At 47.7% G+C, this 26,755-nt stretch overlaps 1 protein-coding gene across 2 annotated transcripts in view; it reads left to right on the forward strand.

Annotated features, from left to right (window-relative positions):
• Window positions 1-26,755, forward strand: part of LOC122394225 (transcription factor GATA-4-like) — an 81,265-nt gene that overhangs the window by 41,843 nt on the left and 12,667 nt on the right. For both annotated transcript variants that reach the window (XM_043390960.1, XM_043390959.1), the window contains exon 2: window positions 13,486-13,561. The gene's annotated coding sequence lies outside the window, so the exon portion shown is untranslated. The remainder of the gene's footprint in view (window positions 1-13,485; window positions 13,562-26,755) is intronic.

Raw genomic sequence — 26,755 nt, forward strand, 5'->3', positions numbered from 1 at the left:
AAAAGGCTTCTACGCAACATGTCTGAAAATTTTGAGTTGATCTGACCTCAGGTCAGGTCACCAGAGGCGGTTTGGTGACGCTACCTCAGAAAAGTTTGCAATCACGCCACAGCTAGAGTTTTTGACCGATCAATTTCTTCTCTTCAGCGTTTAGTTAGGGTACCAGTATGTGCAATTTGTATATCTCGGAATTTTGATATCGGTGACCTAAGGTCAGGTCAATTTCGCGACCTCCCCATTATAAGTCAATGGGGGGAAAATCAACTCCCTGTTTTTACCACTAAAACGGGTCGGAATGGCCCCATATACCATACATGACTTCATATACGATCAACCTTCACTACCTTGAGGTCTGTTTTGCTGTTGGGCAGCTGTGAGGTCATGTGACGTCATCAAAGGTCACCAAAGGTTTTTGGCCAATAACTCCGTACAGGAACAAGATACAGACGCGTGGATGGTCTCATTGTGTTCAGCTCGTCAAGACGCATCGAATGATATACATGATGACCTCGAGGTCACGTGACCTGAGGTCAACCTTTGACCTTGACCTTTCGAGGTCAACATATATATCATTCGATGCGGATTGACGAGAGGATCACGATGATGCCCTTAGTTTGTTCCTATCTTGACTAATTCGAAAGTTATTCGAGAAAAACTCTCTCCATATCTAGTGCCGCCATTTTGACTTTTCGACCCCTGTGACGTCATCTTTGACCTGACCTGAAAATGACCTTTGTAAAAATTGTAGATCTTGGCCGTGCGTATCCGATGCCGTTTACCGCTTGTCGCTATCTTGCTTCGTTCTCGAGATCTCAGGGGGGGGGGGCCGAATCGGCCCCCCCCGCCAGTTTCTTGTCCCGGCGGAGCCCGCCAGGAATAGGGTTAAGGTGGGAGTGTCCCTTTAATCTAAGGAAAGACTACGCTCGCTTCGCTCGCTCCGTAACTATTTGCGCCTGGTGGACTGATATTACCGCGATTAGGGCCTGGCTGATCATGGTATAAATAAAAATGTGTTACTCGACTGACGCATACTGGTGATGAAAGCCTGAAGCGATCTCACATCTGCTTAAACATAGAGCTAATTTATCGATTCTGAGATCATCCGATCGGCTCAATCGTGGAAAGGATTGAATCCGTACCTATCCAGCCAGACCCCCATAACGGTCTTCAGGCAACAGGGCGTCGTTTGCCGCATGAATCGGCCAAATATGGAAACGTGCGTAATCGATTGAACACATCGGGCTATTAGCGCATCACGGTATGCTCCGGTGAAAAGGATGATCGCTCAGCCCCCCGCATTTTACGGACATGTCAGTATGGTACTGAATACGTTAGGGTGAATATAGCGCTGAGCACTGGTTGTTCAACAAGACAGCATGGCGGCTATTGGAGAGAATGCGTTCGCCTTTGCATTGCCCGACTAACGATTGCCACCTGCATCGTCGGCATTTCCGAGTCCCGTAAGCTGGAATGCTCGCTCTCGAGACCGATAATGATTTAGTGCTGGCCAATGGTGATTTAGTGCTGACGGCTCACCAATTGGTGAAGCTCGCAGCATTGTGATGAGTGCGCGCAGACTACGGACTACATAGTCGCGAATGGAATGTTTCCCCGTTTCCGGATTTGCTGATTGGCAGCTTAGTTATACCACTGTTTTACCACAGATAGCTAAAAAATTATAGATGAACAGGCATGCGGATCTTTGCAAAGCGAATGGGTCCGGCTAAGTGGTTTTGGTGACGTGGTGGTAAATGTTTCACAACGTCGGTTGTGTTACATTACGATAAGGTCTCATTAATCATTCACACAAAAGTAGAGTTGTACTGAACAATTTGGCTCAGCTTTCAATCATCCACTGGCATAACAATTGACAAAACCAAATGCAGAATATGTCTGTGATCAGTCTAACGCTAGAGCACTCCCAAGTTATTCTGCAGTTTTGAAAATGAATGCGAACGTGAGACAGCTTTCCTACTTGATTTATGTTCATCCTATTACATTTTGCTGCTGTTGAGCACGCGAGCTTATGGCATTTGCAGATATTTTGCACTTGCAGCTTCTTATGAATCTAAACATGCTCAACGCTTGAATGCTTTTGGCGGCGGAACTTTGTCAATGCTTTAGCAGCAATACATTCTCTGGGCATCTGCCAGTTGCTTCAATTGTAGTCGCTCACTGACGTTTCATCGTTTCATCCATTGGCGCCATTGGGCGTCAGGAGCGCTATAAATCAGTAAGCTCATCACCTAAGCTGTGTCGCGTGACCGTCAACGGGTGTTTGATATCCTGCTACTAATCCGTTCCGGCTTTAAGGCGGCTCGGAGGAGCAGGATCTCTGCGGGATTCCTAAAGCATCCGCTGCGCGCGACCTGCGCTCACAAATGGTGGCTTTAAAATGCATCGCGACTCGCGTATGTATGCTTCAAATTTCGGTCAATAAAGATAAAACAAGATGTCAGCCATGACCTAGCATTTTGATAGGGTAACGACAAACGAACTCCATAAGCAGAGCCCTATATTAACTTCACATCTCGTGTACCTGTCAATTACCTCCGGCTCTTCACTTTCGTTTTCCTCACATAGCCCACAGTTTCAGCTGCCGGCCTGTCGAGTTTTGACACCTTTGACACCTCTGATGATATGATACCAATATCGGAGTCTCCCACTTCCCTCTCCCAGCTGCGCGCGGGATCCTTCTGGGTGTGTTTGGCCCGGTCGGGGTCGACCTGGCACCGGCCCGCTGCCGTGCCGATTACATCGGGGGAGGTCGTCCGATCGAGAGTGTCGTGCCTGACCCATCATCCGATCGAAACGGAGAAGACAGGAGAGGAGAGGAAGGGAGGGGAGGGGGTGGGGAGGGTCCGTGATGCCGAGATAACCGGCTAATGGGGCGAGCGCCACTCGCGGCCACTGGCGCCGGTGTCAACCGCACACGCCCGCCGCCGGCGCCGCCCGATCCGATGACGCCGATGACGTCTGTGACGCCGACGACGCCCGGTGGCGTATTCGCCAATTGTATTACACGAATCGGCCAACCAATAGCTTGCCTCCTGAGTGACGTCAGCGTGGCGTCATACTTTCGGTCCTCGCCCTGGTGGCGTCTATTGAAGCTAGGTTTTAACTTATTGACATTTAAGCTACATGGGGTACGTTATCGCCGTGGCGAAGTGGTTAGAGTGTCGGACTGGTGATTCAGAGGTAGGTGGTTCGAATCCACTCGGCGACTTCGATTTTCGTGTCATCTGTCATTGTGCGTTTTTTATACATTTGTAACGGCGTGCACCTAAGAAATCAGACGTAGGCATTCTTCTAATGAATAAGTTGCATAAGATAGATATTTGCAGTCCAACCGATTGGTTCGGTTTCGGTATTTTCCAATGGTCTTTGTTTGTATTTGGTTTGGTAGCGGTGTTCTGATTTTCTGTGATTGACATCACTAATGCATAGTGCATACTATGCGAACGTAGCCAATGGAAAGACAAATGGTGCTGGGCGATGGCCATTCATTGATCAATATTTCTCACTGCCAATGGGTGATAGCACGCAGCATTGACAGGGGCGGCGCTGACCTTTTGAAAGTAGGTGGGCACTTGGCAAGGTAAAGTACCTAAAAGTAGCGAAACCTAAGATGAAAAGTAAAAATCGCACGCTGGTAAGCAGGCTATTAGATAGCTTTTCGTGTAAGAATCACCATGCACAAAAAAAGTTCGGCATAGCTGTTAGCGTAATCACGGGACGAGATAATCAGTTTCCAGCCGTCAGAGCGTCATCTATAGGAGCTATGCCCTAACTATAACCTTTACATTTCAGCCGCCAGGGGGATACCTAAGTCCTCTTACTTGGAATCTAGTTAAAGTCAAAAGATTTATATTAGACGTTTATGAAGATAACTTGGGACTGGTTGTTAAGTTGCATGCTCACGGCGGGCTGTCATCAATTTATCTCTATACAAGTCTTATCTGATCGATGAAATAATACAGGAATCCGTTGTCATTCGAGTGTGTTTCATAATAGCTCTTCCGACTTTGACGAATATTGACAGTGCCGTAACAAAATTGGTAGTTCAGGTATAGACTGCAACTGCAGTTCTTTTGCAACTTATTCCTTAATCAGATGAACACTTGTCAGATATTTATTGGGCGTACGATATTGGCGTGCGAACGTAGGGGCCAAAAATGCGCGTCTACGACCGAGTTCTTTTTAAGAGAAAAGAACCGCTGAAGCAAGAATCGATCCAGAGGTCGATAAAATCTCTGACCATCTGACCCTAGTCAGAGAAAAATAAGCGAGCGAAAATCATATAAAGAAGAAAATATCATGGAAGAAATTCTAAGATTAGCAAAGCCATGAGCATTGTTACATCCATACACCTATGTCATCGACTAACAACAGCACGAGTAACAATTTAGTGATGACAGTTTTCTACAATTTCTCCACTTTCTCCCTAGTCAGACCTGGTCTGATCCGGTCAGAAGCAGCTCTGTGCCTATAAGGTCGGTTTCCCTACCAATTCATAACCAAATATCGCTCTTATTGGCAGTCGGAGAAAGTGGTGTTTTTGTCGACCGCTTTGTTTTCTTCAGCTGCCAAACGCTTGAGACAAGAGAAAAATAGTTGAGATTTATCAATAATAGTCGCTAATTCTTGCGATGTTTATTGCGAATCTGAAGGAATTTCTTCAAATACAAGGAAAAGTCTCAATAACGGGAAATAGCCACCTTAGCGGCAAAGACGCTAAGGCAGGGGTCGGCAACCTCTTTTTGGATGGGGGCCTTATATGTGATTTGGAAGCAACCGGCGGGCCGGAGCATGGTCACAATTTGTTACAATCACGCGCAGGAGCAACGGACCGGAACACAATGTTAGTTACTGATGCCAGCCGCGGGCCGGATCCGGCCCGCGGGCCGTAGGTTGCCGACCCCTGCTAAGGGCCCGACAGCGACGCGCGGTGAGGGAGGGAGGGAGTGGGTAGGGGGACTAGGAAAAAGGGGAGATGAGACGCGGGGCAGGAGGGCAGGAGGCCGGCGCTGGCTGCGGGGAGGGTAGGGGTTGGGGGGGGGGGACTCGCAGGAGCAAAAGACACCCGGGTTTCAGTCGGCAGAGGACTGCGTGCGCGTATTGTATTGTATTGTATTTTACATAATTGGCACTTATCTGTGGCGAACAGTCGGCGATACCTTGGCAACAAGTCGGCGCACGCAGCGATATGTAGCCGCCGACTCGGCGACTGTTTGGTGATTAATGATTATATTCGTTTATCACAAGTTCGGAGAACGGCCACGAAATTTTCATTTTTCATGAAAAATTTGTGGCGGTCGTGACGAGCCGTAAAAGTCGCGCGGTGGACACCGAATGGTCTGCGAAATGCCAAGACCGGGGAAGAAAGATCCCGAATCGGTCCGCGACATAGGATGACCTGCATAGTCGTGCACATTCGTGTACCAAAATTTGGCAGTGTAACAAGAGCTTATGACTGCCGTATACCAGTGTTTTGGGTTGCGTGGATAGGTATCCAAATTCATCATTTCTCACAATCGCGAAGAAAAGCCTGGAGAAAATTGGCAGGTAGTCGGAGAAACTCCATGAATTTTGTCGACCTCTGAATCGATCCACCGACCTGTCGTCCATCACACCGAGACTCTAACCACTCGGCTACGGCGACACATACATGTCTAATAGCCATATACAATGCAAAAATAGTCTCAACTCAAATCTAGCCTCAGTGCATGCATTGTCGCGGCGGATGGCTATGACGTCGCACTAGAGATGTCGCTAGTTGATGGGCCGATTCGTGTAATACAATTGGCGAATACGCCGCCCGGTGGACAGGGCCTAAGGCAGGGACATTCATCAGAGCGTTGGAGAAGGAGGCGTGAGGTGTGGCAGACGGATATATGAGCTGCTCCGCACGTATATTGAGATGAGATGTCTCCGAAATGGAAATAAATACGGAGTTGTTGATAGTTGATACTTGATGGCAAGGCTATTGATAAAGTTGCATGTGAGCATGCTGGTAGGTATTGCCATGACCGAAACTCTGGTAAAAGAAATAGAGTGAATGTTTTATCTGGCTATTTTTTTATATTTCTTAGCTAAAAAAGCAATGCCTTTTTGCAGGCCATATACGGCTGCCGTGGGGTAAAAAATTGAAACTGGCATTGGGTGGCGCTAAATCGTTACATCACTCATGCTGTTATTGTGATTAAGCTGTTTCATTTCTAAATGCTGATGAAGTTGTCACTTGTCAATCAACAGTTCATCCCCATGCCCCAGCGCTGCTATCTTGATCTAGACCTGCCTTATTCATTCTCAATTCGCTGTGGGACTTAGCCGCTTTCCCTGATTATATGCATTCTCCGCATATCCCAAAAGGAACATCAGCCTAAAGTCTCTCTTTACCGCATCGGTGGCTAATTCAAAACTCTCTTATCGCAGACCACCTGTTCAATGATAACCGACCCCTCATTTGATATACATCCATTGGTGTAACACTTTTCAGGAAACAGACCTACGAAAAAAGCACCTGGTGCTGATCATATACAGGAAACGCTTCTATGGGGTTCGGCACGAACGGGGTATCACTGGTGTCAGAGTTATCTATAAGGAACGATAAGAGACCAGCCCTACCATATCATTCGTGGCGATAATTGGACCGCAATGGGACTGTGACAATATACCTAGGTAGGAAATTTAGTGTCACTTATTTGTGTCACTAATAACTTCTGAATTCACAAGCAATTAAAAAATGGCCATGACGAGCCTAAGACTTGCGATGCCTAATGGTCAGAAGGTCAGAACTTTATTGTATTTTTTAGCTTGCAATTGCAACCGATTATTGAAGCGAAATATGCCGGGACTAAGTCTTGAACAGTACGCAATACACCTTCCTTGCAACAACAGCCTATGAATCGCCGCACTTTGATGTGTTTATTGAATCCCGATTGAATTTATTTTAGTCGATGTCACGCCCATCTAAAGTCGGCAGCTTGACAGCCGTTTGGCTCGTGAGTCCCCGAAGACAGTCCCACGGCGGAGTAATTCGGCACACAAAATTCAGCTCCTGTCATGTGCCACTGATATGGTGACTGTCAATCAGATGACAGTCATTGGCACATGATAGGCAGCAGAAGGAAAGCCGTCACCTGTGGTATTCGGATTGGCTGAAACTGTTCGCGAGAAGAATGACATAACCATCCTGGCAATCGTTTACATGATTCTCATGGCAGTTATCCTATTCCTCGGGTTATGGATAGCCATGGGCATTGGGCGGGCACCGAACATGAGCGAAACTTTCCGAAATTGATTGGTAACACCTAAATGCTCAATTTAAGGATACCATAGCTATTCTTACGGTGCAGCACCAGAGTGTGTACCAATGCTTCATTGCCGACAATATCGGTATGGCTCGAGCCTTAACAACCCCATATACCTAACGCACACGCATGCTATAAAACATTTTTGAAAAATTGGTATATTTATTGTTTTTAAGTAATTGATTTAGGTAAATTTGAAAGAACATTGATCGTCGGTCATTTATATGGCACTATGTGCTTTTCCACTTATTATACAGCCCCACACATGGGCTGGAGTCCATCGTCTATCACCTATTTAACCCTATTAGTGGCAGGGGGGTTGTTTTCATCCACCCCTCAGGTTTTTCGGGAATATCTCCGAAACCGCTGAAGCTACGATGCTGAAATTTTCTGACTTTTCCTAAAACTAAATTGGGCACATTCCCTGAAAATTTCAAGTTCATAACTCTACCAGGGGCGGCTCCAGAGCACTGGGAATTGGGGGTCCTATTCGTGAAGCGAGTCATTTGGTCGAAGATCACGATGCTGCACCAGTTTTACGAACAGTGAATGAAAGGTATCATGTGATAACATATACAAAGTTATTGTGCATCCTCTTTTGACACGTTTTTGCTATAATAGGCGGATCCAGGCGTCCAAAAAGGGGGGTTATGTTTTACCTCCCAACATAGGTGCCCTGACACCGCCTATGCATGACCAATACAATTGTAGTCGTTCTCTCATAAGAAAATTGTAACATAACAAGACCATTACCACCCTTTTTAGAAACAGTACCAACAAAAACCTTATTTACTATACTTTTTGTGTACCCCCAATCTCAATAATCTGTATCCGCCTATGATTTTTGAAAATGCATATTTTTAGGATCCATGTGAATTCCTGGTTCATTCTCTATCGATCGGCAAAAGTTGCGTTAAGATTGGTTCAGAAACCTGGCCGTGATAAACAGTCTAAAATGTATCTGCAAATTGCCCGTTTTTACCCCCTCTATCCTCCTATTGACATTTTTTATTTTTTATTTTTTAGAAATGTAGATCACGTTCAGTGAAATCGAATGCCGTTTGAATTTTGAAAATCGGCCCGTTAGATCTCGAGATATCAAGGGGGGGTCGTAAACAGCCCCCCCCCCTGCCACTAATAGGGGTAGCCAGGAGCCTGCCACTAAAGGGGTTAATGACCGACTTATTTTTGGCTACGTGGAGACCAATTTTCTACCATTCAGGCTCCCAAACGTAAAATTATTACAAAATACTCGGGTTTCCTAGCGATAAGTGTTCGTTTTAATGTACAAACACATTTTGCTTCATCACCGCAAAACTAAGTGGGGAATCAAAACCAGCATTTGATCAAGTGGCAAGTTCTTTAACCCGCGCGGGGCTGGGGTCTCCAGCCGAACGCGCGGGGCTGGGGGGTAAATTTTACCCCCCCCCCCTGTTATCTCCCGAACTAATGGTCCGATTTGGAAAATTCAAACGCCAATCGAAAGATCTCATCACGAACAACTAAAAACATGTACTTAATTTTAAGTTTGAGGTCAAGGTCAAGGTCAGGTCAAGGATACAAATTGCAAGTTCCTACAGTATCGGCCTTGCACCATAGTTGCCGAAGAATGGAGTCATGGACTGAGACTGATCGCCCAAAACGTGTTCTTAGGCTACCAAGACTATATTCGTTACATGCAATATCATTCAGAGGTCAAGGTCAAGGTCAGGTCAGGTCAGGTCAGGTCACCAAAAACAAAATATAGAAAAGGGCATATGCGACACATGTTTTATGGGTCATTTTACTCATAGGATTCAATAGGCACACTCAATAAGTGATATGGACCACCTCTGGATGAATTTCAGGTCGAGGTCAGGTCAAGGTCAGGTCAAGTGAGGTCAAATTTTGAAGTTGGTTGTTAAGGCCTAAAAAGGTGTCTATCTGATGCAGTTTTTCACGGCGAATCTAATGGTGCTATTTTTGTTTCCGTACGAGGTCTAGAACTTCCAAAAAAGTCATTTTTCAAAAAATTTGTGTGTCGTGACGTCATACAATTTTGAATAACTCCCACATTTTTGAACCGATTTTTCTAAAACTTGGTATGTAGGTGCACATAGACCACTCCTCTGACATATATTCCGGTTTTTTCGATACACTCAAAATTTTGGATTTTATAGCTATTTCCCAAAAAAGTCAGTTTTTTGAAAAAATTTGGGCCAAAATCCAAAATTTTCAAAAAACCGAGATAGCCATTTGATAGACAAAGTAGAATTACGTATATCCTTTTTTTGTTACGTCTTGATTCCTTTAAAAATGAAGATGTTAGCGGCGTTTGAACTTTTGCCGTTTTTGAGGCGAAAATGGCGAACATGACGTCACTAAAACGTTAATTTCTCAAAAAATTTCCGACGGATTTCGCTCAAATTTTCAGGGAACGTGTCAAATTGATGTAAGAAAAGGTACTGAAAGTTTGGCGGCGCTGCGCGCCGCCGTTTTTGAGATATTGCCAAAATTCGCGAGGGGGGTAAAATTTACCCCCCCCCAGCCCCGCGCGGGTTAATTTTCTACCTTACTTACGTCAGAACTTAATTCACGTGTGAGTGATGTGCCTAAATGGAGTTTGATCCTGAAAATCACATACTTAAAATTCATCTCCCTTTCCCCATTTTCTTGAGCGTTTCTTAAGGAACATCAGAAAGTAGCAACCAAGATCAGCTAAGGTATCCTTAGTGCTTAGGATATTTTTTGTCAGTTTTTGTGGTATCCGGCATTCATTTCTTTAAAAAAGAACTAGCATAGTGGCTCAGTGACATAAATCTTCAAGGTGCATACCCCCACAGATTTTATCCGCATTGTACATCAGACAGGTCTAAATATTCACATGTCCAAAGCTGTTTCACAATATCTCTCTAATGGGCCGCGATCTCAGGTCATTTATAAACAGGATATTATCAGAGCCTAGGTCTGGTGAAATAATCTTAATGTTATGCAAACAGACTAATTTAAATACGCTGTTTGAATATATTATTTTATGATATGACAGCTAGCTGCCTTGGGATGGCTGTCCGGTCTGTGTGGACTTATATACGGATGGCACCAAGGAATAGCATTGGCAAGATATATGCTTGACGCTATTGTTAAGACACTCGGAAGTAAATATGGATGAAGTTTATACTGCATTTTGACCGCGAAAGTATATTCGGGATCTCTTTTTCTTCTTCTTATCACCTTCTTAATAGAATTTTCGACGAGTAGGCAATAGCCGTTTTCACGACGGGCTATCCGGCGAGTGCACCTAACTTGACCAAATCTGCACCTAATCTCTTTTACAGCAAATATCTTTATTTTATGAATTTATTTCAGTGTTTTAATCGATGATACTCCCTGATAATATGACAAAGTAGGCATTATAAGCAATTAGTGCAACCCTAGCTGATAGCTACTTAGAGATACACTAAACCTAACTTGACCAAATTTGAACCTAATCTGCACCAGATGTGCACCAAATGTGTACCAGATGGCCGTCCTGAAAACGGTTAATAGGTAGCTAAATAATTATAATTATTGAGCATGACGTTTGCTTAAATCATTTGAAAATCAGAATAGGCCTATGTAACAAATAAAAGGCCGATTGACATCACTCATCATTTGGCAACAGGGGCTCCTCTGCATGCGTACCCGCGTATTGCATCCGGTTGCATGAAATCACCCCGGCACACGGTTCTACTCGTTCGGACGGCTCCTCACCTGAGTCCGACAGATCGGACTACCATCGACAGGTCCATGAAAAACGTCACCAGACGCCCAACAACACTACAAACTGGGCCAACCAGTTCCGTTTTTGTCGTAGTCGGTGTGGTGGGGGCTACCGATACCGTGAGAAACACGAAACCACTGTATTATGAATAACGGAACCCGAAAATTAAGATGTTTAGGTGTATCTATTGTCGGTACTTTTCATGAGCGCTATCCCTCGTCTGGTGATAGCGTTAGATACTGTCGCCATGGCCGACGAGCGGTCGTTTTCGCTGCGTCTGGACGGCCCGTTTGCGGCCGGTTTCTGCGCAGTCGCGCCGCGCTGTTGGATTACCGTGAGCCCGGCCGCGGCCGGCTCGTCGTGTCGCGTGCAGAGCGAAGCCCGCACCGCCGCGCCGCCGCGCCGCCGCGCCGCGACGCTCGCGTCGACAAAAAACCGGCCTCCACCGCCGGCGACAACTCGCCAAATGGATAAACATCGATACCACATTAGCATAACGGCCCAGGGGGCGGAGCCAGCGTCTGGCGGCGGGCGCCGGCGGTCGGCGCGACCAATCGCCGCGCGGCCGGCACCTGCCCCGGGCCAGTTTTTGTGGCGTTTCGACTCTGCTCGAGCTGAGCTCATATGCCACCATGTTTTGCGGCGGCCGCCGCGGCTCGGCGCTGGCCGGGACGGAACAGACCGGTCCGGACTCCGGCGGCCCGGAGAGTTGCGCCGCCACCGCCGCCGCGCGGCCCGGCAGAGGCGAGAGAAGGCGGTGAGACCGGGCGCGGAGGCGGCGGTGGCGGCGGCAAAGATGATGATTATTTGCGGACCGACGAGAGAACTCAACGAGATCCGGCTTGAAGCAACGGCAAAAATGACTATGTGTTTCCGTGAGGCTCTCCGAGCGTTTCGGAGTGGATATGTCAGCAGCGCAGCTATCGGCTACGCTGAGACATGCTGGTCCGGACAGTGGAAGGTATCACGAGAGTCATTATTGCAGAGCACCAGTGTTGCAGGCTCTAACTGCGGCCATTGCGGCATTGTCGGCAACGGCGGACGGCCCGAAACAAAGGCAGAGGGAGCTACAGTCACCGCACTGAATTTATCCTTCCAGGTGGATGAAGGATCTTTTTAAAGATGCAATTAAAATGAATTTAATAGATTTGCAATAAAGGGATAGCCTTTTTTAAACTGGTTTTACTTTGCATACACTGAGCTAGGTGGCATTTAATTCTAGGAAGTAACGGTAGCTACGCATTGCAGTTCGTGATTAATTCAAATTTAGCATTCCTCGGATTTTTGACCTCATTTCACTCGCAAAAGATGAATTATGAACGTGCACTTATATGTTCTCGACAATAAGTACAATGTCTCTCTTCTAGTAATTTAAACAAAGCTGGGAAACGAGCTCACATAACTTGCTAGCTACGGACATTTCCAATCGAGACTGACTGACTGACTGACTAAGCTCTGCAGCTTGCGAGAATTCTGAATTGCGTCCTAGCGACGTCATGTTTCGTTTACTCAGGTTTACCTACAATCGACGGTTTTTAGCTCGAAGGCCTCTTGGCTATGTGCGACCCTCACACAACATGCAGCCATTAAAATCATGATGCAAGGTGGTAACATTCATGCTCAATTGCTCATTTTCACGTCCGTTTGACGTCACTGGATTTCACTGCTCGTGCGCGGCATTGCACGTGCGCGGTGTGCAGTATCTGCCGCCCATATCGCCGCGGCCACCAGGTGGCCGGTGCCGCGGTGTCACCCGGTGGCGTGGGAACCCGGCGCGTGGCTACCGACGTGCAAATCGTCCCTGTCCGGCCCCGGCGATAGGCGTCCATCGGGGCTGCCGGCCCCGGCGATAGGGCAGATAGTGGCAGAGCGGCTGGTCACTCCCAGACGCGGATAGCAGTGCAGTGGCGATATGCGGACGGGATTGTCGGCCGACGCCATTGCAGGCTGTGCTACAGCGTTTATTGTATATGGATGTTTCGGACTTGATTTACATGTAGATAAAGACAAATAAAGGCATGCTTGTCTGTGATAAGTCGGTCATTCAGTGGGATTACCAGATTAATCCTAGATGGCTAAAACTGATTCAGTGAAAACCAGCTAAAAGGAAAGGTATAAAGTAAATAGTATGGATAGTTACAACTTCCCTAGTTCAAATGCTCTGGCCCAGAAACTTAAAGAGAAGCAAATAAATTGGACGATATTTCCTTTGAACGTAAAGATAATTTCAGAAATATGATGAAGAGCGAAACGTCTTGCAGCATTCATGTTATTTCGCATTTAAAATATTTTAGATGTCATTTTGATGTAAATTAGGGCCTTAACTCTGCGACAAAATATGATTTATGCGAGGAGTGAATAGGTTTTGAGGCATTCAGTTTTGCATTGAATAATTGATAAACTTTCCTTACGGTGTGTCTCATTTTGTTACAGCTCCTGTGACGATTACATGTAAGACCGCTAGGCATCCTGATGTGCACAGCGATACAATCAAGACCTGCAATATAAGGTAAGTCAGTCAAAGTCGCCATTTCACACCTTACCCTAAACTCACAGTCACATGACACAATGAGTCCAAGTCGGCGCTCTTCACTGCTTCCGATTCGTGCTTTGTCGCATTGTTGTCCCTCAAAGTCCTCCGTTGAGTCATGTGTTTGTTGCTAAATAGCAATGCTGGTAGATGCCACGTGGACAGTGGTCACCTCTGTCCGTTCCACTTTCAGACAACTGCACTGCGGTACAGTCTACCTTTAGGCGTTTGTTGTGATGCGGTACAGCCTACATTCAGGCGTGTGTAGTTCGGTGCATCTTCAGGAGTGTATTTTAACTGTGTAGGTACTGCGGTACAGCCTACCTTCAGGCGTGTGTAGTGCGGTACAGTCTATATTCAGTCGTGTGTAGTCCGGTGCAGTCTACCTTCAGGCTACCTTCAGGCGTGTGTGGTGCGGTACAGTCTACCTTCAGGCGTGTGTAGTGCGGTGCAGTGTACAGTGGATCTAGTAAGGATCTCCAGACGTTACTAGATGGCGTTGAGCCTCAGTCGAGTCCATGTCAAATTCCAGGGGAGGTCAGTACCGAGCTGGGCCCGATGGGGAGGTGGGCTGGGGGGGGGGGCGGTTGGCGAGGTCACGGTACGGGTGACCTGTCAAACAGCCCCGGCGCGGTGGGGCACTGCCGCAGGCAAATGGCGCACTCCAGTGTTATTCCATATCGCGGTGGTGGGCCGGGCGGCCGGTTAGCTTGGCTGCTTGGAAGGAAAGGATAATGAGGCATGGGTTTGCTGTGGCCTGTTCATCTACTGTCAACTATGATGAACCCAAAGTAATGGAAATGTGATATTGGTAATGCAGCTGGCAATGGAATGCTAGCGAATGCTCCGAGCGCCCGGTAGCTATAAGGATTAAGATTATTTATGTCTCCTGAAATTTTCATTGAATATAATTCAAGCACAAGAAATATCGTATCGTTCGCCAGTTTTTGACCGGCTGGCGTTTCTTGCGTAGGGCGCCCTTGGGAAAATAATTATCACGCAGGTGATTTATTTTTTGCTGGTAAGATTTAAGGTCAAATCAAGTCGCTGAGAGGAGATGAGGAAAAGCGGACGAATGTCACATTTTTGTGCATCAAGTCTCGATTAAAAAAAAGCTTAAAGTTATTATACGTGTAAGCTAAAAAACAATAAGATCATTTAATAAAAATATTTGACACGAAATTGGCCTCTGTTTTCTCTGACCATAATTGCGTGTAAGACACAGGTCCAACCGGGTTTAACCTGACCCTGACCCAATCTGGTTCGGCTCCTCTTTTTTAATATAAATATGGCCCGAACCTTTTGAATGAAAGGAGTCTCGGGTCCCCGCTAAGCTAAGCTTGTTGCGTTGACCCTGCCCTCTACCCTCCGATCAAGCAATTCCTGGTCTATGGCAGAATTTAGAGTCCAAATTTTAACGTGCGCACGTAGCCGCGCACGGCCGGTCCCCTCACTGACTTCGCCTGGCAGCGGCCTGCCACCTACCACAACCACACCCATCAGGAGCTCAAAAACGTCAAGCACACGTCGCGTTTCGAACCCGGACTTTTACAACCGGGACGTGCGCTCTCACCACACGGAGTCCAACGCCCTACCGACCGAGCTACCGGGACGGACCCTAGGGGTTTCGCCTCGTGACATTGACAGACGTCAGACACTTTGGCCGAACTTTAGCCGTAGCACTGAGCAAGCTGCGCAGGGCGATAGGTGCTACTGCAACACAGACAAGCACGATGACATCTTTCGCCAATATATTTCCCCAATATCCCCTAAAAAAGTCAAAATCATCGCTTATAAATTCTTAGACTTTAGCTAGGTTTCATTTTTAAAGAAAATATTTTTTTGGTCTATTTTCTGGAGTCATTTCAACTCTTTTCTTTTCGGATTCTTTTCGACCCGATAAAACCCACCAAAACTGAACGTGCCAAATAAAAAAATACCCAACTCAAATAACAGTTTAGAAAAGCCATGGTGTCATGAGACATCATGCAACTATCGGCTGAATAGTTGCATGCAATTGATACTCCTAGATTTCAATTATATTGTTCAAGATTTTGGCTAGAACTGGCGCTGCCTCTCGCTTGCCCGTTTGTTTGAGATAATGATTCCCTTCAGTCGCATTCTTGCTGGTTACACATGAACAGGATACGCACCACACCGGAGTGAACGCACCCGCAGCTATCATCCCCTCCCCTCAGCCTCGGCGCAGTGGCGGGCGGCCCTGGGCGGCCCACTCCCGGCGCTACGCACGCCCCACGCGCCGTGATACCGCGTCACTCCCCCTCCCTCCTTCCCCACAATGACCGGTGACCTCACTTCCCTCGGGATTTGGACTCGCCCTACCCCGACCGTAGCGCCACGTGGTGGCTCTGGAGATCTTAAATAGACCCACTGTACCTACCTGTAGGCTATGTGCCGCAGTACAGCCTACCTTCAGGCTATATGCCGCGGTACAGTCTACCTTCAAGCGTGCGTAATGCGCTATACAACCTAATTGTAGATTTGTGTGCTGCGGTAAAGTCTTCTTTCAGGCGTGTGCGCTGCGGTGCGGTCTGTTTTCAGGCGTCTGAACAGCCCAGCTTTAGGCGTGTGCGCTGCAGTGTATTTCGCCTTTACAATTTGATTTGCATGCTGCACAATGCACAGTGCACACGCTTGCACGCTTTTACATTCTGCTTTCAGTCTTACATTTTGATCCTGGAACTTGATTTCAGGAATGACCATTGCACCATGCTGACTATTATTTTCTTTTCTCGTATTAAATTTGTATCAATATTGCATGTCGATTTCATTTTGTTATGCTTTACTCATAAATTTATTTACAACACAGCCAATTTATTCGTTTTATATCTTATAAAAAAATCAAGAATGTGCTATTTCCATGTTGCGCAGTATTACAAAACGCCAATTATGAGCAGCTGCAAAAAAATTATAATTGTGCACCATTATTTCCACTTCATGCTGAACATTCAGGCTAGAAAGTGTTATTGGTCTTTTGCAGACGTTTAGATACATATTTGTTACCCATCAACATTAGCGTTCCCGCAAGCCTGCATCGCTCTCTGTCACTCAAGGTCAGGTGACCTCTGCTTCCTCCATCGGTCACGTGACCATTGCCATGTCCGGCTGCAGCGGTCACGTGTCCGGGGCGCGCGGGACACGGCAGCGCGTCTCAATCGTCTCATTATGCGGCTGCGGCGGCGGCGGCGCGGCTGCGGCGTGTCACGGCGCAGCGCACTGTTTACCAGTGCTGACAGCTGGCAGCGGCCGGTGGAGCGGGCCCCCTGGGTCCGGCCGGGGCCCGGCAGACTGCCGCAGGGACCGTTAGGTGGGGCGGGGGGCTGAGAGGGGACAGAAGCTGGCATGGTGGTATCCGCTGACGGATTTGCAGTTAACGAAGTGGTCATGTAAAGATATGGGTAGGCCGTAATGAAACGGCGGAAGAGGAGATCGATATTGATGATGTCTGGAAATGATCAACGTCTCCGGAAAACATTTTAGTTTGGAATCACATTGCACCGGTTTGCTATTTATACAAACCACCAGTACGGGATAAAATATAACTCAACTGTTCAATGGGCAGTGAGCACTGGTTCTTCACCATTCAATTGTAGGTATTGTGAAACATCTTCAACGAATGCATCATTTAATCGAAGAGAAGTTTCAACCCCATATAAAGTAGTTGTCATAAATGCATGTTTGCGGTCATAAGTTCTTAAGTCAAATACCACACACAGCCTTGGATAATTTATATGGTCTTTTGATTAGCGTGAGTTCGCAGCAAATTGAACATATCACGGCTTTGCACATTTAGATACCGCGAAACTGTCCACATGCTTGATAGTGAGCCCAGCCTTGATTTTTAACCAAAAAATATCATTAGGTATTTGTGTCTAAAGCAGGCGTGCTTGTAAAACAGATACAGAAAGCCAGACAAGCCTTATTATGGCAAGTTCGTCTTAATGTTTCTCAAAACTATTTAAAGCAATCTCACTGAACTCAGTGCTCATAAGCATGACTAAGTGAAACTGTTTATGATTTTCTAAGGCAGTTCGCCGGCAGTCGTAATGAGGCACATTAACTCAAAAATTGTTTACCTATGCTATTCTCCTTTGTTATTGTCCTGAGGAGCCATCGTTCCTCCCACAGAACTGATGCATCTCTCTGTGCTCCTATTGATTGAGCTGGTCCTGACAGGATCGAAAGGATGAGTTCCCTGAGACTGACTCGCAGTAACGAGGTCGATCTATCGCCGGCTCCCCTTGCCCCTCCCCCTGTCGGATCCACTGAGCTCCTGTGAAGACGCCGCGGTCCGTCGCTGACCTCGGGACATCGACACCTCAACTAGGCGACACTTCGACACCCGTACAGCGCCATTTCGACACTCGAGCGGCACGCCTCCCTCGTCAGCTGCCGGTCAGTCCCAGTGGGCGCCTCAGGGGCTGCACGGCCGGGCAGAGTGTGGGAGAAGACAGAGGGAGAGAGCGGACTGTGCGGGAGCGGGCAGAGGACGAGAGTGAACAGAGGACATGAGCTGGTTGAAGGCTTCTGAGCCGACAGATGGGAGACGACAGGGAGGAGCTGCAGCCTCAAAGGCGCTAGTCCGCGAGGCGAGGACAGCACTGCAGGACTCAGGAGGGCAATGACGTAATGTGAAGATTGGATGACGTAACACCTACGCCACACCCGGACATGGCACGGGCCGTGGTGACGACGAGAGGTTTGGAACGAGGAAGAGCTAATGAGCTCTTTGTTCATCTTGGATGTTTGGAATCTGTATTATAGAATCTTCCTTGCTGTGCTGATGTCTTTTTTTCTACTGCGTTGTATTGTAATTGACGCGAAGTTTGCTGAGCATGGGTAAGATAAGTGTCGAAAATTTGCAAATGTGTAGCCTGCTTAGCCCCGTTGATGACGCTAATTCTAAACTGGCTGTTTTTTTAACTTTTTCACTTTTAGAGTTTCCCAAAAACCTTTTCCTTCAGAGGCCTGTTTCACTAACAAATAAAACTTGTATTTACAAAGAAAAAGCTTGAGTTTACAAGAAATAATTACCAACATTTGAGATTTGGATTTCACGAAACCTTTGAACATGAATTTTGAGTTTAAAATTTGCAAACTTTTTTACAAGAAAAAGTTTGCTAGAAAACATGGGAATCGCAAACTTTCTGTTTCACGAAGACCAAAAACTTGAAAGAAAACATCGTAATTACAAACCTGAAATTCCAGTGGTCCTGACGTTCGGAATTTTGATACTTTTTGTGCAATAATGCAAAACAGTCATATATTTAGAACAACTATGCTTTGTTGAGTCGTTTCATGCTCAATTTTTACTTAGCACACACCCTAAGAAGCAAAATGATCGGTATTAAAATATCGTCATGTTTTGTCATTCGCGCACCATAATTGCATTCAACAGTCTTCTGCTGTCAAATGTTTTGCGTGTTATTTTCTTACAATAATAGGACAATGTGAATTATCATTTATATCTTTTTCCAACAGCATCATTAAATATAATTCAATTAGGCAGCTTTTGACATGAATACTAGACAATATTTGATACAAAGAAGCAATATCTTTAACATACTATAGTTCTTGATTAAAAACATTTTTACTGATTTTTACTGTTTGCAAGTTTATTTGCAAACATTTTCTTATCGGAGGTGCCACTGGCGATGAAGCTTAGTGAAATCGGTTTTTACGTAGTTGGTAAAAATACTTATGAATTGTAAACTACAAACGCTTGTAAATACAAGTTTTTAGTGAAACAGGCCTCTGATGTTATTGAATGAACGTGGAGGGTCCATCCGACTTCCTACACGAGCTCGGGAGTTAATATTGCTGAGAAACGTGAGCTTATCTTGTCTGAAAAGAAATGCATGGGTGGGGCGACAGTCTCATTTTGACTTTTTTTTGGAAAGGGGCGCCCACTCCTTCCAAGATCCGAATCTCCTCTTTGAAGCACCTCTTCAGTGACGCAAAGGATGGCAAATCTCAAAAGCTATCTCCAGTGTGATGCGACGAACTCAACATTGAACACATTTCCTGCATCGATACCTCCAAAGTCGGGTACATGGAGTGATTCACCCTTTGGGAGTTGGCGATGACTCAGATTGTCCACAAATCGTGTTCATCATGCTCGCGATGGTCGGAAGCTCTGATCTGGTGCCGAAATCACACGTGCTATCTTGCACCGAGTGAATGCATGCAGAACTGTTTGTTCATGTCGCGGAATAGTCATGCAGTTTATAACACATTTGGCCCAAATGCCGCACTGGTATCGCACGAACCTTGTCGAGTAGACCCACAGAAGATATTTTTCGGAATGATGTCTCTGATTACAAGCTAGCCATCGTGTCTGTTTAAACAGGTTGGCGTTTCTGCGTTTATAGCGGCAATCCCAGTGAGTCACCGAATCGAAATCATCTAAAGCTTTGCTTATCCCTTCTTTTTTTGCCTTTTAATTTCCGCAGCAGCTTTTCTGTTTCAATGTTCTCACAGCTCGCAAGACACCGTCCCAAGTTTATCTAACCTGCTGTCCGGGAAGGTTCTGATGTTTTTGTTCTCGTGTTATAAATCATTGCCTACAATTTATTCTGGGTTTGCGAGCCCTAGCATGCTGTGGCCTCGGTGCCCATGGCCTCTGCAATGGTCACATCATTGACGTGTCGCGTGCTTCGCTCCGCTCCGCAGACGCCTGTCGCTGCCTGCATCCGTTATCTCAGTGCCGTGAACCTATCAGTTCCCTGCCCATTTCACTGAGCTCCTAGTTACCTGGAGTCTGGACCTTTACACCACCCCCGGGCGCCCACCATTTGTACTTAGACCCACGGTAATGAACCCGCCACTGCCGCCGCTGCCGCCTTCTGCCGCCAGAGACAGATCGACGGCACGCGTCGCGTCGCGCCGCATTTGCCGAGGAATGCCTCACCCTCAGCCTTCCCTCTCTCCCTCCCTGTCACCAAAGTGACGGCCCGCCGCGCCGCGTCGTTTCGGGCTCAGAAATAGACGGTCGTGAGGTGACCGATGTGATTGAGTGAGAGCGCTCGGGCGTAAGGATTGGATGAAGGGGCTAACCAGTGACCATATCGAAAACCAGAAATGGACGACGTACCCAATCAGATATATGGAGCATGCCCTATCATCAGAGTTTTTTTTTTTGCATCGGGATACAAACTTTATTTACCGTTCCCTATTCTGCTTCAAGCGGAACATGTCAGTAGGTGGAACTATGGTCATGAGTACCCAAATATAGGAACGTTCCCATTTTTGGGAGCGGAGTTCCCAAATATGGGAACGGGCGTTCCCATTTATGAGAACGGAAGGTAATTTTTCGGCCGTTCGCCCACTAAAACTCATAAGTGCATCACGTCTCAAAAAAGTGCACGCTAATTTAAGTATCTACTAAATCTCTATAAAAATATCTTTAATCTGACCGTTGAACAAGGAAATTGACCGTCGAATGATATTTTTAATGATTTTTTGAAATGACGGAATGGTGAAAACATGGGTTATACTACATTTAACATGCAATTTAAAGGAAAATGAAGCGTTTTTTATATTTTGAGGTCAAGTATAATAATTTTCGCCTGGTTATGAAGTTTCATTCTAGGGACACTAAATGCTGACATATGCAAGCGAACACGCGGACAGTCCCGAGGTAATATTGTTGACTTTTGGTGTCGGGGCGCACGACCGCGTGGAACGTCAGTGATTTTACCGAACTACTGTTGTAAACTCAGTTTCAGTGGTTTAAAATTATTCAGCTGTATTTTATCAGCCCGGAAAGACATATTTTATTTGGATGCTAGCTGTTTAGCGTTGTTTCATAAGGAGCGTCATGAGCGTGGTTTTTGTCTTCCGTGTTTCTAAGCATGATCGTTTTGGGGGAATTTCTCTTATATAGGTCGCTCTGTGTGGCTTATTTATAATTTTTTATGCTGATTTCGATCATTCCTCGTGCCCATCCTACCAGGCCTTTTGCCACTTACACTCATTAAGAAAGGAAAAAACTAGATTTTCCATGGGACTAGGTGTTTTGAGCATAGAGATCTTATATACATAGAGATGACACGCCTATGTTAAAGCACTTGATTTCGTGGCGATTCAGTGGGTCTTTTTAAGCAAGGTTTTCTGGGGTGCCATGGCCCGTGACTTGCATTTTGTAAGGATTCGGTCAAGGAGATTGTGTTCACATCCGCTTATTTTTAAGTACAGTTTTTCTTTTTTGTCTAGCTGTGACGCTTTCGAGCGTTATAATTGAAATGAAATTAGGCATGTTTTAACCTTATGCTCGTATCAGGTACTGCATGCATCATTAACCCTCGCCGTCCGACGGGGGGGGGGGAGGGCGGGTGCCGCCTCCCTATAGGGTTTTTCACGATAGCTCCGAATACGCAGGCGATAGAGAGCTGAAACTTGGCATACCTGACCTTTGATCCAAGCCGCATCTTGTGACACCAACCGCATTTTCAGGTCAGGTCAGGTCGCTGACCTGTGACGTCATAAGTGAACCTCTGCACAGTCCTCAGATGTCGCAACTTCGCAACGCCGTCAGTGCCAGAGGAACTTTCACAGGGAGATGAAACTTACAGGATGTAGTATCATCCAGAGGTCTCACAACCAGGGCTGCGGAGTCGATGGATTTTCGGCGACTCCGACTCCGACTTCGGCTTTCAAAAACCAGCTCCGACTCCGACTCCGGCTCCGGGCAGAATTGTCGACTCTGACCGACTCCAACTCCCGACTCCGACTCCGCAGACCTAGCAGGGCTGCGGAGTCGCAGATTTTCGGTGACTCCGACTCCGACTCCGGCTCGGGGTTCTAAAATCGACTCCGACTCCGACTCCGACTCCGGTCACAACTGTCGACTCCGACCGACTCCGACTCCGACTCCGACTCCGCAGCCCTGCTCACAACTTGTACATATATCTCGGATTTTCCCTAAAAATCACATGAGGTCAGGTCGGCAACGTGACCTAACCATTAGGTATAAGTCAATGGGGAAAAATGAAAACTGCTATGTTAGCGCCGAGAACTATCTCAAACTGTCTCCAGCACATGGAATCGTGATTTCTTGCACGCCTTGCAAGGTCCGATGCTTCACTTTTGCATTGTTGACATTGCGTGGCGTCATTTATGGTCACTTGGGTCATTGATTAAATGACCCAAATGATTAAAAGCGCGGTTTTGAAGCCCATGATTACATATATAACTGCAATGAAAACCGTAAGACGGTTTGACAAAAGTCAGTTTGTCAGTTTGGCCAACATGTCTTATTTTCTTGGCCCTATTTTGAATATAATAATTAGCATGAGGCTTACGGTTTTCATTGCAGTTATATACTTGGGTCATTAGAGTTTTTCATCAATAACTCCCCATCAAATTGAGTTAGCGAGTCGGGAAAGCCACCAAGAAACTCAGGAAGACCTGCCGATTCGAGTAATATGTAACATGACCTCTTTCAACCAGCTTCGTGATCTGGGGGAGCTGACCTGCCCTTGACCCGAGGTCAACACCTCAGGTTGACCTCACCCGAACAAAAAGTATACCATTCGACGCGCCGGAGCGAGGCGAACACGATGATGCCAAAATCGCGGCTCTCCGACCGTTTTTTGCGAAGTTATGAAAAACTTAACTCTGGCCCTTGTTCACTTGACCTGACCTCATGAGACCTTAAAATCGGGTACCAGTCCCTGTGTCTTGTAACGGCGCACACGCTTGTTTTTTCCGCGACGCTCCAGCTTCATCAGGGGCGAAACGGCGAGGGAAATCGTACCCCCCCCCCCCCGGCCGGCGCGTATGTAGAAAACCAATAGGTTCGGCGAGGGTTAATGCATCATTGAATGGGAACATGCAACATTGCAACATAGTATATTTGAGCTTGCACCGTGCTCAGAAAGGTTCAGAACAGCCGTTTTCACGACGGTTGACCGAAAGCGCCAAACTTGACCAAATCTCAAAGAACCTACCCTGAAAATTCCATGAGCCTGACCCAAATGACCTTAGACCTGTAACCTTTTTGGGGGGACCATGTCAGGGGGGCCATAAAACATGCATCGCACAACCCTAGTAAATAGTAAAGTTGGTTCATGTGCTGACCCTTGGTGACCTGACCTGTGACCTGACATGGTATTATCAGTGACCTCTAATAGCAACATATATACTAGGCAACGTACGCCCTATTTCTAACGTACGCGAAACATTTTATCTTTGACCTGACCTGTGACGTCATTTGTGACCCCGAGGTCAATGAAATTGGAGTTCCGTCGACAAATTTGACAGGGCTATCGAACATCGTTTGAATGTTACGGATCCGTCCAGTAGTTTCGGAGATACGGGAGGGGGGCAAAAAAATGTCCCCCCCCCACCGCGCGAATGGTGGCCGGGAGGTCCACCGCCTGCAGGGGCGGATCCAAGGGGGGGGGTCACATGGGTCATGGCCCCCCCCCCCTTGAGGCCCGGGGGCCCAAAGACCTGCCAGGGGCACCACCGGCCTATCAGGGGTATCACAGTCCTGGGCCTGGCAGGGGCACCACAGGACCGCCAGGGGCACCACAGGCCTAGCAGGGACACCACGGGCCTGGTGCCCCTGGGCCCTGACAGGACTGTAACGCCCCTGACAAGCCTGAAGTGTCCCCGGCAGGCACGTGGTGCCCCTGACAGGCCTGAGGCGCCCCTGCAAGGCCTGAGGCGCCCCTGCAAGGCCGGTGGTGCCCCTGGCAGGCCTGTGGTGTCCATGGCAGGCCTGTGGTGCCCTTGCTAGGCCTCTGGTGCCCCTGACAGGCTTGTAATGCCCCTGGAAGGACTGTGGTGCCCCTGGGCCCTGACAAGCCTGAGGTGCCCCTGACAGGCCAGTGGTGCCCTTGCTAGGCCTGTGGTGCCCCTGGCAGGCCTCTGGTGCCCCTGACAGGCTTGCGGTGCCCTTGGAAGGACTGTGGTGTCCCTGGGCCCTGACAAGCCTGAGGTGCCCCTGGCAGGCCCGTGGTGCCCTTGTTAGGCCTGTGGTGCCCCTGGCAGGCCTCTGGTGCCCTTGCTAGGCCGCTGGTACCCCTGCGCCCGGAGAGGACTGGTGCCCCTGAAAAGTCTGAAGTGCCCCTCGGCAGGCCCGTGGTGCCCCTGACAGGCCCAAGGTGCCCCTGCGAGGCCGGTGGTGCCCCTGGCAGACCTCTGGTGCCCCTGGCAGGTCTGTGGTGCCCCTGGCAGGTCTGTGGCGCCCCTGGCAGACCTGTGTTGACTGGTGCCCCTGCTAGGTCGCTGGTGCCCCTCACAGACCTGTGGTGCCTCTGGGCCTTGACAAGCCTGAGATGCCTGGCTATGACAGGCTCGTGGTGCCCCTGATAGACCAGTGGTGCCCTTGCTAGGCCTGTAGTGCCCCTGGCAGGCCTCTGGTGCCCCTGCTACCCCTGCGCCCGGAGAGGACTATGGTGCCCCTGAAAAGCCTGAAGTGCCTCTCGACAGGCCCGTGGTGCCCCTGGGCCCTGACAGGCCAAAGTTACCCCTGCAAGGTCGGTGCTGCTCCTGGCAGGCCTCTGGTGCCCCTGGCAGGTCTGTGGTGCCCCTGGCAGGCCTGTGTTGACTGGTGCCCCTGCTAGGCCGCTGGTGCCCCTCACAGGCCTGCGGTGCCCCTGGAAGGACCCCTGCCCCTAGGGGTGCTCATGGGCCCAACAGGCCCGTTGTGCCCCTGACAGGCCTGTCGTGTATACTTGCTAGACCTGTGATGCCCCTGCTTCCTGGCAGGCCTGTGGTGCCCCTGGCGGGCCTGTGGCGCCCCTACAAGGCCGTAGGTGCCCCTGACAGGTTTGTGATGTCCCTGGAAGGACTTTGGTGCCCCTGACAAGCCTGAAGTGTCAAGGACAGACCCTTTAGACGCCAGGGTCAAGTTCGTCGGACTGACAACGATTTGCTTACCTGATAACGTTCCTGGTAAGTACTCACTACTCAGCGTCCACAACATATATACACATAGCACATTCATATATACTTGCTTACAATTGGTAAATGTGGTTGTGGCTAAGAGTTAAGATACTGACTAAAAATAAAAAATAAAAAGAAAAAACTGAAAATGGGGGCACCACCAAAATGAAGTGGACGAAATCCGTTGAGTTTTTAATTTTGGGTATAGGTAGGGGCACCACTTCGATTCACGACCCTCCCCTTGGAGTTTTCCTGGATCCGCCCCTGACCGCCTGCCGGGTTGATGAGAGCCTGAATGAGAGAGAATGTTTTTAGGCGAGCTTTTAACGAATTCAATAAAAACAGAAAATGAAATCATGCTACAAATTTCATTGCTTACCTCAGGAATGAAATCAGACAGGAAAGAACAGCAATATTTTTAACCAGTAAAACGCCTTTTGGGGCGACCAACGGAGCGAGCGAGAGGGTGGGCCTTGAACAAGCGAATTTGCAAGGGACACCTCCAACTAACTTGTGCACTGTACCCGACTAACCGATCCCTAGCGATGTGCCAAATATGAGCGCAATCGGCCTAGCCGTTTTCGAGATCTGGAAGCGGCACCCTGCACGTGCACACGTGCAAAATGGGTCTCAACTGACTTTTGCACGGCACCCTACTAACTGGTCCCTAACCATGTACCAAATTTCAGCACAATCGGTTCAGCCGTTCTCGAGATCTGGAATCGACCCCTGCACGTGCGCACGTGCGGCAGCACCCCAACTGTGGCACATGGATATGCATTGCCTAGTGGGTGCCTACCTACATACCAATTTTCAGCGCAATCGGCCAAGTAGTTACCAAGATATTGCAACAATTGCAAAACGGACACCTCTTCGTTTTGCACGTAGCACGTGCATAAGTGGTCACCCACATGCATCGAGAATAGTCAAATACTTGGTAGAAGGAATGAAGCTACACTAGAAAAATCATCGAATATAAATCGGTCAAGTGGTTGCTGAGATATAAGCCTCGCAAAAGCGTAACCACGGCCGGCCGGCCGCTCATACTCCGTTAATTTCCGTTAATCTACGAAAGACTACGCTTGCTTCGCTCGCTACGTAATAATTTCTTCAGACTAACAATGCCTCAGCCATATTGGCACGCTACTGGCTGAAAATAAGTTGCTTAAAAAGACCCACTGAATCGCCACGATTTTAAGTGCATGTCATCTCTATGTATATAAGATCTCTATGGTTTTGAGGGTGTAACATATTCAG

This window comes from Amphibalanus amphitrite, unplaced genomic scaffold (genome assembly GCF_019059575.1).
Source record: "Amphibalanus amphitrite isolate SeventyFive unplaced genomic scaffold, NRLGWU_Aamphi_draft 000580F_arrow, whole genome shotgun sequence".
NCBI lineage: Eukaryota > Metazoa > Arthropoda > Thecostraca > Balanomorpha > Balanidae > Amphibalanus > Amphibalanus amphitrite.